We start from the raw sequence: 12,078 nt of genomic DNA, 5'->3' as shown, positions 1-12,078 counted from the left end.
ATCTTCCCAGACAAGGATGGTTTAACAGTTATGCATTCCAGCCAATGAGATCTCACCATGAAAGCAGTGTGGTTAAGTTATGTATCAAAATGATTTTATCATGAAGATTTTTTTTTTAATAAATGAATCACAAACTTGTCTATGATGTAATTAAACTCAGTGTCTTTTTGAGTCAAATCTTCTTTTTTTTTTTTTTTTAGTTCTTGCTGAATTTGTCTAATATATTATCTAATATATTAAATGCAGGAAGAGGTACTGACCAAAGTCATATTTTAACTTTTGCAACACAGCATCCCAAGTTTATAAACAAACTTGAGTAAGTCATTGTCTCTCTGTACATAGAAGATTTATTCATAGCTATGAATGATAACTTACTCTTTTAAATAAAGTAGTTATTATTTTTAAAATTAACATCATGAGGAATTTGTATCATGGCATCAGATGAGTCCCTCAGTCACCAGAGACACTCTATTCTCTTCACTCTTCTCTAGCCATGGATCTTAAGGTGACTCCTCCCCTCAAAAAAAGAAAAGCCAATTTTTTTCTTATCTTTGTCATTCAGGGAAAATGAAAGAGGACCCACTATCCATAAATATTACTCTTTATCTCCCTCTTCTCATGACAGCATGTATGGTATAAATGGGCATATATATTTAGTTAAGTGTCATATTACATTAAATTTATTAAAGAAAAGCAGCTATAAATCTAAAATAATGTGCTTTAATAAAATGCAATTATAAATTTTCTTTTCTAAAGTATTTTAATCATGCATTCTATTTATATAAAAGTTATACCCTGTCTCTGTGTCACTATTCTATGGAAAACTTATTAGTTTAGCATTATCTTCTTCACCAGCATACATTTTGTAACACTACTTCTACAGTAACAGAATTAAGCACTATGAATTGTTCAGTTCAATTCAGTTCAGTCCAGTCCCTAAGGCATGTCCAACTCTGCGACCCCATGAACTGTAGCACGCCAGTCCTCACTGTCCAACACCAACTTCCAGAGTTCACCCAAACACATGTCCATTGAGTCGGTGATGCCATCCAACCAACTCATTTTCTATTGTCCCCATATCCTCCTACCCTCAATCTTTCCCAGTAACAGGACCTTTTCAAATGAGTCAGCTCTTCACATCAGGTAGCCAAAGTATTGGAGTTTCAGCTTCAACATCAGCCCTACCAATGAACACCCAGAACTGATCTCCTCTAGGATGGACTGGTTGGATCTCCTTGCAGTCCAAGGGACTCTCAAGAGTCTTCTCCAATACCACAGTTCAAAAGCATCAATTCTTTGTGCTCAGCTTTCTTTACAGTCCAGCTCTCACATCCATACATGACCACTGGAAAAACCATAGCCTTGACTAGACGGACTTTTGTTGGCAGAGTAATGTCTCTGCTTTTTTAAATATGCTGTCTAGGTTGGTCATAACTTTCCTTCCAAGGAGTAAGCATCTTTTAATTTCATGGCTGCAGTCACCATCTTCAGTGATTTTGGAGCCCAGAAAAATAGACAGCCACTGTTTCCACTGTTTTCCCATCTACTTGCCATGAAGTGATGAGACCAGATGCCATGATCTTCGTTTTCTGAATGTTGAGCTTTAAGCCAACTTTTCCACTCTCCTCTTTCACTTTCATCAAGAGGCTCTTTGTTCTTCTTCACTTTCTGCCATAAGGGTGATGTCATCTGTATATCTGAGGTTATTGATATTTCTCCTGAAAAACTTGATTCCAGCTTGTGCTTCTTCCAGCCCAGCATTTCTCAGGATGTACCTGACCTGCCTCTTGAGAAACCTATCTGCAGGTCAGGAAGCAACAGTTAGAGCTGGACATGGAACAACAAACTGGTTCCAAATAGGAAAAGGAGTATGTCAAGGCTGTATATTGTCACCCTGCTTATTTAACTTCTATGCAGAGTACATCATGAAAAACACTTGGCTGGAAGAGGCATAAGCTGGAATCAAGATTGCCGGGAGAAATATCAATAACCTCAGATATGCAGATATACCACCCTTATGGCAGAAAGTGAAGAGGAACTAAAAAGCCTCTTGATGAAAGTGAAAGAGAAGAGTGAAAAAATTGGCTTAAAGCTCAACATTCATAAAACTTTTAGATCATGGCATCTGGTCCCATCACTTCATGGAAAATAGATGGGGAACAGTGGAAACAGTGTCAGACTTTATTTTTGGGGGCTCCAAAATCACTGCAAACGGTGACTGCAGCCATGAAATTAAAAGATCCTTACTCCTTGGAAGGAAAGTTATGACCAACCTAGATAGCATATTCAAAAGCAGACAGATTACTTTGCCAAAAAAGGTCCATCTAGTCAAGGCTATGGTTTTTCCAGTAGTCATGTATGGATGTGAGAGTTGGACTGTGAAGAAAGCTGAGTGCCAAAGAATTGATGCTTTTGAACTGTGGTGTTGGAGAGGACTCTTGAGAGTCCCTTGGACTGCAAGGAGATCCAACCAGTCCATCCTAGAGGAGATCATTCCTGGGTGTTCATTGGAAGGACTGATGCTAAAACTGAAACTCCAGTACTTTGGTCACCTCATGCAAAGAGTTGCCTCATTGGAAAAGACTCTAATGCTGGGAGGGATTGGGGGCAGGAGGAGAAGGGGACGACAGAGGATGAGATGGCTGGATGGCATCACTGACTCGATGGACATGAGTCTGAGTGAACTCCGGGAGCTGGTGATGGACAGGGAGGCCTGGCATGCTGCAGTTCATGGGTCACAAAGAGTTGGACACGACTGAGCGACTGAACTGAACTGAAGTGAACTCTGCATATAAGTTAAATACGCAGGGGGACAATATACAGCCTTGACGAACTCCTTTTCCTATTTGAAGCCAGTCTATTGTTCCATGTCCAGTTCTAACTGTTGCTTCCTGACCTGCATACAGGTTTCTCAAGAGGCAGGTCAGGTGGTCTGGTATTCCCTTCTCTTTCAGAATTTTCCAGTTTATTGTGATCCAATACAGTCAAAGACTTTGGCATAGTCAATAAGCAGAAATAGGTGTTTTTCTGGAACTCTCTTGCTTTTTCAATGATCCAGCAAATGTTGGCAATTTGATCTCTGGTTTCTTTGGCTTTTCTTTCTTTTTTTTTTTAATTTAATTTTATTTTATTTTTAAACTTTACATAATTGTATTAGTTTTGCCAAATATCAAAATGAATCCACCACAGGTATACATGTGTTCCCCATCCTGAACCTTCCTCCCTCCTCCCTCCCCATTCCATCCCTCTGGGTCGTCCCAGTGCACCAGCCCCAAGCATCCAGTATTGTGCATCGAACCTGGACTGGCAACCTTATCTTTGACAAAGGAGGCAAGAATATACAATGGATTAAAGACAAAGTCTTTAACAAGTGGTGCTGGGAAATCTGGTCAACCACTTGTAAAAGAATGAAACTAGAACACTTTCTAACACCATACACAAAAATAAACTCAAAATGGATTAAAGATCTAAACGTAAGACCAGAAACTATAAAACTCCTAGAGGAGAACATAGGCAAAACACTCTCTGACATACATCACAGCAGGATCCTCTATGACCCACCTCCCAGAATATTGGAAATAAAAGCAAAAATAAACAAATGGGACCTAATAAATCTTTGGCTTTTCTATATCCAGCTTGAACATCTGGAAGTTCATGGTTCACGTATTGCTGAAGTCTGGCTTGGAGAATTTGAGCGTTCCTTTACTACTGTGTGGGTCTTCCCTGGTGGCTCAGAGGTTAAAACGTCTGCCTGCAATGCAGGAGACCTGGGTTCGATCCCTGGGTCAGGAAGTTCCCCTGGAGAAGGAAATGGCAACCCACTCCAGTTTTCTTGCCTGTAGAATCCCATGGACAGAGGAGCCTGGTGGGCTATAGTCTATAGTCCATGGGGTCGCAAAGAGTTGGGCACGACTAAGCGACCTTACTTACTTACTAGCGTGTGAGATGAGTGCAATTGTACAGTAGTTTGCGTATTCTTTGGCATTGCCTTTCTTTGGGATTGGAATCAAAACTGACCTTTTCCAGTCCTGTGGCCACTGCTGAGTTTTCCATATTTGCTGGCATATTGACTGCAGCACTTTCACAGCATCATCTTTTAGGATTTGAAATAGCTCAACCTGAATTCCATCACTTCCACCAACTTTGTTCATAGTGATGCTTCCTAAGGCCCACTTGACTTAACATTCCAGGTTGTCTAGCTCTAGTCCAGTGATCACACTATTATGGTTATCTGGGTCATCAAGATCTTTTTGGATGGCATCACCAACTCAATGGACATGAATTTGAGTAAACTCTGTTAGTTGGTGATGGACAGGGAGGCCTGGTGTGCTGCGGTTCATGGGATCGCAAAGAGTTGGACACGACTGAGTGACTGAACTGACCTGAAGATCTGTTTTGTATTGTGTTGGTTGGTTTAGTCGCTAAGTCTTGTCCGACTCCTGTGGACCCAATGGATTGTAGCCTGCCAGGCTCCTCTGTCCATGGGATTCTCCAGGCAAGAATACTGGAGTGGGTTGCCATTTCCTCCTCCAGGGGATCTTCCCAACCCAAGAATTGAACTAGGGTCTCAGCACTGCAGGCAGATTCTTTACCAACTGAACTATGTGTGCTAAGTTGCTTCAGTCTTGTCCGACCCTGTGCGACCCCATAGACGGCAGTCCACTAGGCTCCCACGTCCCTGGGATTCTCCAGGCAAGAACACTGTAGTGGGTTGCCATTTCCTTCTCCAATGCATGAAAGGAAAAGTGAAAGTGAAGTTGCTCAGTCATGTCTGACTCTTAGCACTCCCATGGACTGCAGCCTACCAGGCTCCTTTGTCCATGGGATTTTCCAGGTGAGAGTACTGGAGTGGGTTGCCATTGCCTTTTCCAGAACTATGTATAGTTTTTCTGTATATTCTTGCCACCTCTTCTTAATATCTTCTGTTTCTGTTAGGTCCATACCATTTCTGTCCTTTGTTGTGCCTATCTTTGCATGAAATGTTTTCTTGGTATCTCCAGTTTTCTTGAAGAGATCTCTAGTCTTTCCCATTCTATTGTTTTCCTCTATTTCTTTGCATTGATCATTGAGGAAGGCTTTCTTATCTCTCCTTTCTGTTCTTTGGAACTCTGCATTCAGATACTTATATCTTTCCTTTTCTCTTTTGCCTTTCTCTTCTCTTCTATTTGTAAGGCCTCCTCAGACAACCATTTTGCTTTTTTTGCATTTCTTTTTCTTGGTGACGGTCTTGATCACTGCTTCCTGTACAATGTCATAAATCTTGGTCCACAGTTCTTCAGGCACTCTATCAGATCTAATTCCTTGAACCTGTTTGTCACTTCCACTGTATAATCGTAAGGGATTTGATTTAGGTCATACCTGAATGGTCTAGTGGTTTTCCCTACTTTCTTCAATTTAAGTCTGAATTTGGCCATAAGTAGTTCATGTACTGAGCCATAGTCAGCTCCTGGTCTTGTTTTTGCTGACTGTATAGAGCTTCTTCATCTTTGGCTGCAAAGAATTTAATCAATCTGATTTTGGTATTGACCATTTGATGATGTCCATGTGTAGAGTCTTCTCTTGTGTTGTTGGAAGAGGGTGTTTGCTATGACCCTCTTTGCGTTCTCTTGGCAAAACTCTGTTAACTTTTGAGTTGCTTCATTTTGTACTCCAAGGCCAAATTTGCCTGTTACTCCAGGTGTTTCTGGACTTCCTACTTTTGCATTCCAGTCCCCTATGATAAAAAGGACATCTTTTTTGGGTGTTAGTTCTAGAAGCTCTTGTTGGTCTTCATAGAACCATTCAACTTCAGCTTCTTCAGCATTACTGGTGGGGTATAGACTTGGATTACTGTGATATTGAATGGTTTGCCTTGGAATCAAACAGAGATCATTCTGTCATTTTTGAGACTGCATCCAAGTATTACATTTTGGACTCTTTTTTTGACTATGAGGACTACTCCATTTCTTCTAAGGGATTCTTGCCCACAGTAGTAGATATAATGGTCATCTGAGTTAAATTTGCCCATTGCAGTCCATTTTAGTTCACTGACTCCTAAAATGTCAATATTCACTCATGCCATCTCCTGTTTGACCACTTTTTATTTACCTTGATTCATGGACCTAACATACCTGGTTCCTATACAATATCGTTCTTTACAGCATCGGATTTTACTTCCATCACCAGTCACATCCATAAGTAGGCACTGTTTTTGCTTTGGCTGCTTCTCTTCATTCTTTCTGAAGTTTTCCACTCTTCTCCAGTAGCATATTGGCATCTACCAACCTGGGGAGTTCCTCTTTTAATGTCATATCTTTTTGCCTTTTCATACTTTTCATGGGTTTCTCAAGGCAAGAATACCGAAGTGGTTTGCCAATCCCTTCTCTAGTGGACCATGTTTTGTCAGCACTCTCCACCATGACCTGTCTGTCTTGGGTGGCCCTACGTGCCATAGCTGACAGTCCCATTGAGTTAGACAAGGCTGTGGTCTGTGTGATCAGTTTGATTAGTTTTCTATGATTGTGGCTTTCATTCCATTGAGGAAGAAGGATAAGAGGCTTATGGAAGCTTCCTGATGGGAGAGACTAACTGTGGGGGTAACTGGGTCTTGTTCTGATGGGTGGGGCCGTGCTCAGTAAATCTTTAATCCAATATTCTGTTGATAGGTCAAGCTGTCTTCCCTCCCTGTTGTTGACCTGAGACCAAACTATGGTGGAGGTAATGTAAATAATGGCGACCTCCTTCAAAAGCTCCCATGCAGGGGCTGCTGCACGCGGTGCGCCCAACACTGTAGCAGGCCACTGCCGACCCACGCCTCTGCTAGAGATTCCTGGACACCCACAGGCAAGTCTGGGTCAGTCTCTTGTGGGGCCACTGCTCCTTTCTGCTGGGTCCTGGAATGCACAAGGTTTTGTTTGTGCCCTCAGAGTATGTTTCCCCAGTCCTGTGTAAGTTCTGGTGGCTCTCAGTTCAGTTCAGTTGCTCAGTCATGTCTGACTCTTTGCAACCCCATGGACTGCAGCACACCAGGCCTCCCTGTCCATCACCAACTCTTGGTGTTTACCCATTAAGTCAGTGATGCCATCCAACCATCTCAGCCTCTGTAATCCCCTTCTCCTTCTGCCATCAATCTTGCCCAGCCCTAACTCTAACCCTAACCCTAATTTGTCTTTTCTAATGAGTCAGTTCTTTGAATCAGGTGGCCAAAGGATTGGAGTTTCAGCTACAGCATCAGTCCTTCCAATGAATATTCAGGACTGATTTCTTTTAGGATGGACTGTTTGGATCTCCTTTGTAGTCCAAGGGACTCTCAAGAGTCTTCTCCAACACCACAGTTCAAAAGTATCAATTCCTTGGTGCTCAGCTTTCTTTATAGACCAACTCTCGCATCTATACATGACTACTGGAAAAGCCATAGCTTTGACTAGATGGACCTTTGTTGGCAAAGTAATGTCTCTGCTTTTTAATATGCTGTCTAGGTTGGTCATAACTTTCTTTCCAAGGACCAAGTGTCTTTTAATTTCATGACTGCAGTCACCATCTGCAGTGATTTTGAAGCCCAATAAAATAAAGTCAGCCACTGTTTTCCCATCTATTTGAAGTGATGGGACCATATGCTATGATCTTAGTTTTCTGAATGTTGAGTTTTAAGCCAGCTTTTTCACTCTCCTCTTTCACTTTCATCAAGAGGCTCTTTAGTTCTTCTTTGCTTTCTGCCATAATGGTGGTGTCATCTGCATATGTGTAAGGTTATTGATATTTCTCCTGGCAAACTTGATTCCAGCTTGTGCTTCATCCAGCCCAGGATTTCTCATGATGTACTCTGCATATAAGTTAAATAAGCAGGGCGACAATATACAATCTTGATGTACTCCTTTCCCGATTTGGAAACAGTCTGTTGTTCCATCCCCAGTTCTAACTGTTGCTTCTTGACCTGCACACAGATTTCTCAAGAGGCAGGTCAGGTGGTCTGGCATTCCCATCTCTTTCCGAATTTTACACAGTTTGTTGTGGCCTACACAGTCAAAGGCTTTGGCATAGTCAATACAGCAGAAGTAGATGTTTTTCTGGAACTCTTGCTTTATCAATGATGGAATGGATGTTGGCAATTTGAACTCTGGCTCCTCTGCCTTTTCTAAACTCAACTTGAATATCTGGAAATTCATAGTTCATGTACTGTGGAAGCCTAGTTTGGAGAATTTTGAGTATTCCTTTACTGGTGGCTCTATGCTGGGGTTAATGCTGACCTCCTCCAAGAGGGCTTATGCCACACCCAGGTCTGCTGCACCCAGAGCCCCTGCCCTTGTGGCAGGCCACTGCTGACCCGGGCCTCTGCAGGAGACACTCAAACACTCAAAGGCAGGTAGTCTGGCTCAGTCTCTGTGGGGTCTCCTGGTGCACTCAAGGTTTTGTTTGAGCCTTCTGAGTGTCTCTGGTGGGTATGGGGTTTGATTCTAAACACAATTTTGCCCCTCTTACCATCTTGCTAGGGCTTCTGCTTTGCCCTTGGACGTGGGGTATTTTTTTGGTAGGATCCAACATTCTCCTGTCGATGGTTGTTTAGCAGCGAGTTGTAATTTTGGAGTTCTCACAGGAGAAGATGAGCATACATCCTTCTACTCTGCCATCTTGGGTTTTTTCCTGGATGGTTCAGGACTCTTGAATTCACTATCAGTTCAGTTCAGTTCAGTTGCTCAGTCATGTCTGACTCTTTGCGACCCCATGAGCACGCCAGCCCTCCCTGTCCATCACCAACTCCCGGAGTCCACCCAAACTATGTCCATTGAGTTGGTGATGCTATCCAACGATCTTATCCTCTGTAGTCCCCTTCTCCTCCTGCCCTCAATCTTTCCCAGCATCAGGGTCTTTTCAAATGAGTCAGCTGTTTGCATCAGGTGGCCAAAGTATTGAAGTTTCAGCTTCAACATCAGTCCTACCAATGAACACCCAGGACTGATCTCCTCTAGGATGGACTGGTTGGATCTCCTTGCAGTCCAAGGGACTCTCAAGAGTCTTCTCCAACACCACAGTTTAAAAGCATCAATTCTTCGGTGCTCAGCTTTCTTTACAGTCCAACTCTCACATCCATACATGACCACTGGAAATACCATAGCCTTGACTAGACAAATTCACTATACTCAACTTATTTACTCCTGATGAACTAAAAGATCAAACTGATACTAGGTTGAGAGTCATAGCAAAATAATTAGGTGTGTGGAGCTTAATGTCTTTTAGTTTTGAAATACTAGCAAGGTCAGTTTTGACAGATTTAAGAGATAATGGTAGTGCTAGCTTTTACAATAGTATTCTACTGTAGATATTTCATAATCTAAAAAATACATTACATTTGGATAGCATTGTATCTTTCTTTTTAATTTATTAAGCCATCTTATTTTTTTCAAACAGTTTAAAATAGGCATTTGTTAATGTTTAGCTTTGCCTTTAGAACCTTTTGTTTCTGATTTTAAAATTAAAGAGTCAATAATAGGGAAAGAGCTATAAGCTGCTCAACAGTGACATATATTCATGCTGCAAACTTTTGAAGGGAAGTCTTTAAAAGACAAAAAAAACCCAAAAACTTCCCAACTTGGGCTCCCCAACATTGGGTTAGGTTTTAAACTTTAGATTAATAATAAATGTAGCTCTAGAATACACAAAATAAAGTGGTTTGAGCTTGATTTTCACCCTCAATGGGTACAAAAATTCAAAGTATAAATTTAAATTTTATTAAACAGGATTCTCAGAAACAGAGAAGCCATTTTTTGATAATATGGAAGAATGAGAAGAAAGTGTTCATTTAAAAACTCTCTACCTGAAGATTATGAAAAGGTTTATAATAGAGAAAGCTGTAGGGAAGAGAGAGATATTTTTAAATTTAATTTTTCAGAACTCCATATGGATATTTAAATTTAGAATTATCAAGCAAATTTATTTTATAAAATATCAGAAACTTCTGGGGAAATAAAGAAAAAACTTTCTGGGGAAATCTTTATTTTGGGAGGTATCAAGTATTGTATTGGTTGCTTTGGCAGTCGTTACACTTGGAGATTTCATGCTCAGCTTTCTCCCAAACTCATCAATCTCTTCTTCTTCAAGGGATGGATAAGAGATGAGGCAGAGGAAAGATAGAAGTGTTCCTACCATACTATTCTGGAAACTTGTTTCTCTTCAGTACATGAAAATGGTGGGAACAAATTTCTAATACATGTCTATAGGGTGAGCAGATGTTCTGATGTGCTGGCTTAGTTGCTCAGCTGTATCTGACTCTTTGTTAACCCTTGGACTATAGCCTGGCAGGCTCCTCTGTCCATGGAATTCTCTAGGCAAGAAAACTGGAGTGGGTTGCTATTTCCTTCTCCAGGGGATCTTCCCAACCAAGGGATCAAACTTGGGTCTCCCACATTTCAGGCAAATGCTTTGTGTGCTAGGGAGTGTCACAATTACACCCATTATCCCAGGCAATTATTTGTAGTGCACCTTTTAATTCTTAATTTAGCTGCAATTCAGACAATAAATATGCACATCTAGCATATGTAGTAAGTGCCCTATATAGACTGAGGGGAAGAATAACACAGATCTTTCTCAGTTTACCATGGGATTAAGTCTTTGTGGCTCAGCTGGTAAAGAATCCACCTGCAATGCAGGAGACCTGGGTTTGATCCCTGGGTTGGGAAGATCCTCCAGAGAAGGGAAAGGCTATCGTCTCCAGTATTCTGGCCTGGAGGATTCCATTGACTGTATAGTCCATGGAGTCACAGAGTTGGATACGACTGAGCAACTTTCACTTTCACAAGTCTCAATAAGGCCATTATAAGTTGCAACTCCATTTAGTAAACCTAATCTATAGAACATCATAGCTGTGTGCAGCCTACCTTAAACATACTCAGAACACATACATTAACCTCCTGTTGGGCAAAATCAACTAACAAAAGTCTATTTTATAATACAATGTTGAATATCTCATGAAATTTATTGACTACTCTAAGGAAAAGAAAAAAAAAATGGTTGAATGGGAGCAGAATGGTTATAAGTGTATGAGCTATTTACCCCCATGACCATGTGGCCAGCTGGAAGCTGTGGCACTGCAGCTGCCCAGCATCACAAGACAGTAAGTAGGACAAATCACTAGACCCTGGAAAAGATCAGAATTCAAGACTGGAAGTATGGTTTTCACTGGATGAATATTGCTTTTTGCATCATTGTAAAGCAGAAAAATCATGGAACCACCCTAAGTCAGGAACTATCTGCACCAAAAATAGAAATTTCAAATTTCAAGGATCATTTCTATGAGCTTCCCTCATTGCTCAGACAGTAAAATCATCTGCTTTCAATGCTGGAGACCCGGGTTCAATCCCTAGTTCATTATGAAAGAAGTTTCTCTGAATGTGTAGAGCACCTGAAACCCTAAATAAGAAGCTCAGTGTTCCCTTGTGAGTGTGAAGCTGCTTTTTGGTGTTGGTTCTGCAACTGCCATTTGCCACTGATGATCATTCTTCTTTTCCTTTAGGGAGCAAGAGGGAGAGGACACTGCCTGAGTAAAACAAAGGACAAAAAATAAGCTTTAAAGTACTTTCTAATTTGCCTACAAACTGGAGGAATATATGAAATTGCAAAAAATGTAAAATTGAAACAATAAATTGGTGACATCAGTTCATATGAGAATTTTATTAACTTTATTCTTTATTTATGGGAATTTAACAGCTTAGAAATGAGTAGGTTTTTTATTTTAAAATTTAACTAGAGAATTATTAGTAATCTTTGTTAAGCCAATTTATACTTTTTCCCCTCTTTCTTCTCATGAGAGGAAAGTCTTCATATAATCTTTGGTTCAAGTTAATGAGCACATTGAAATATTTTATATATTTGCAAGAGAATGTTAACATTCATTGATACAGAATAAACAAAAATTTCTTTTCTGGATTCATAACTACAATGCTACCCCCAACCCCACTCAATACCACTTACATTTAAGAAATAATAGTTTTGGACACATAAATTGATGGAACAGAATAGAGAGTTCAGAAATAAACCCACTTATATATATAGTCAATTAAATCATGAGAAGGGAGCCAAGAATATACAATGGGGAAAGGAAGCCTC

General features: G+C 40.7%; 1 non-coding gene across 1 annotated transcript; it reads left to right on the top strand.

Annotated features, from left to right (window-relative positions):
* The first annotated feature begins 11,295 nt into the window (after positions 1 to 11,295).
* Positions 11,296 to 11,515, top strand: LOC112586710. The gene has a single exon (XR_003111199.2). It is a non-coding gene; the product is annotated as a small nucleolar RNA U3 (small nucleolar RNA).
* Positions 11,516 to 12,078: the final 563 nt, after the last annotated feature.

Source organism: Bubalus bubalis, chromosome 8 (assembly GCF_019923935.1).
Source record: "Bubalus bubalis isolate 160015118507 breed Murrah chromosome 8, NDDB_SH_1, whole genome shotgun sequence".
Taxonomy (NCBI): domain Eukaryota; kingdom Metazoa; phylum Chordata; class Mammalia; order Artiodactyla; family Bovidae; genus Bubalus; species Bubalus bubalis.
Note: the sequence above shows the minus strand (reverse complement) of the source record. Positions and strands in the feature narration are given on the sequence as shown.